Raw genomic sequence first — 1,628 nt, forward strand, 5'->3', positions numbered from 1 at the left:
AAAAAACTTAAACACAGCTGTTCTCTCTTCCCTCAAATTCGACACAGAGGGTAGAAACAGTTAAATTAGACAGTTAAAACACATTTATAGTTCATAACTCACCCTAATTGTTGTTAGTACTCTGTCTCACAACATTAGCTGCTGCGCTCTCCCCAGGGAAAGGGGCGGACACATGCGCTGGCGTGACCCAAAGAATGGATCGGCCGAACGGACAGTGTATCAGCCAATACCGATATAAGGAAAAAAACGCAAATTTCGGCCAAAAATATCGGCCGGCCGATGTATCTGTTGACCCCTACTTACAACTGTTTCTAACATTTTTGATACAATTGGCAATTTAGATATCAGTCTGAAGTGTTTCAAATCAGTTGGATCCAGGTTGGGATTTTTCAGTACAGGATCAACAGTAGCCTGTTTAAAAAAGCCGGGAAGCACACCTGTTAAAAGTGACATGTTAAAAAGATCTGTAATAGTAGGACCAATAAAATTAAGTCTTTTTAAATAGAGCAGTAGGAATAATATCAGCGGAGCAGGAGAATGGCTTCATTTTCTCCACTAGCGCAGAGAGATCTTGGAATGACACTGGTTCAAAGGAAGCCCATGAGTGAAGCAACGGGGAACATGAAGGATTGTAAGAAACTGATGGGGAGATGGTTTCCCTAACATCCTTCACCTTATCAACAAAAAATGAGAGAAAATGATTGCAATCAGTTTTCGTTGTTGCATGAGCTTTGGGGTACTGGAGGGTTAACAATGGAATAAATAGCATCAAACAACCTCTTAGGATTTCTTTTGCTGGAAGATATCAGCTGAACTGAACAAAATACTGGGTTCTTGCATTTTTAATGGACTCGTTTAAGGAATTCCTTAGTTCCTTAAGATGTCTGTGAACCTCAGGTTTTCTTGATTTCCATAATCGCTCCACCATATGGCAGTTTCTCCTTAATTTCTGAATAGTTTCGTTAAACCAAGGGCAACGCTTTTTATGGATTAAAGAGTTTGATTTAAAAGGTGCTACTTCATCTAAAATGGTTGAACAGTGCTCATTAAAAGACTGAGTAAAAACATCAACATCCTGACGAAGAGCAAGGGTCAAGTAGAACAAAGAACCTCTCAGCTGTGTTCTGATCAATAGTGCACCTTCGAAACATGATCTTTTGTGGTAGAGGGTCTTGAGGAAAAACTAAATCAAACAGTATACAGCTGTGATCACTGACWTGTACGTCCTCTAAACACAGATTTTCAAGATTTAAGCCGAGAGAGAAAACAAGGTCCAGGGTATGACCCTTTATATGTGTTGGTCCAGAGACATGTTTAAAATTAAAAGTCAGTAATGGATAAGAAATCCTCAGCTATTTTACAGTGAGCATCATCAACATGAATGTTAAAATCCCCAACAATTAAAACTTGCTCCAGTTTGATAATGGAGGATAAAAATTCAGTAAAATCAGCGAAAAACACACTTGCTGGGCCAAGAGGACGGTAGATTAACACACAGCAAAAATACGTTAGTGGAACCAGACTTTAACACCAGTGGCTCAAAGAAGAAGTGTTCCATAATTACAGTTCTGCATGAATATTCATCTCCAGGGTTTCCCTTAGGATTTTTTTTAACCGTGGTGGTGGGC

This window comes from Austrofundulus limnaeus, unplaced genomic scaffold (genome assembly GCF_001266775.1).
Source record: "Austrofundulus limnaeus strain Quisiro unplaced genomic scaffold, Austrofundulus_limnaeus-1.0 Scaffold706, whole genome shotgun sequence".
In the NCBI taxonomy this organism is placed as follows: Eukaryota; Metazoa; Chordata; class Actinopteri; order Cyprinodontiformes; family Rivulidae; genus Austrofundulus; species Austrofundulus limnaeus.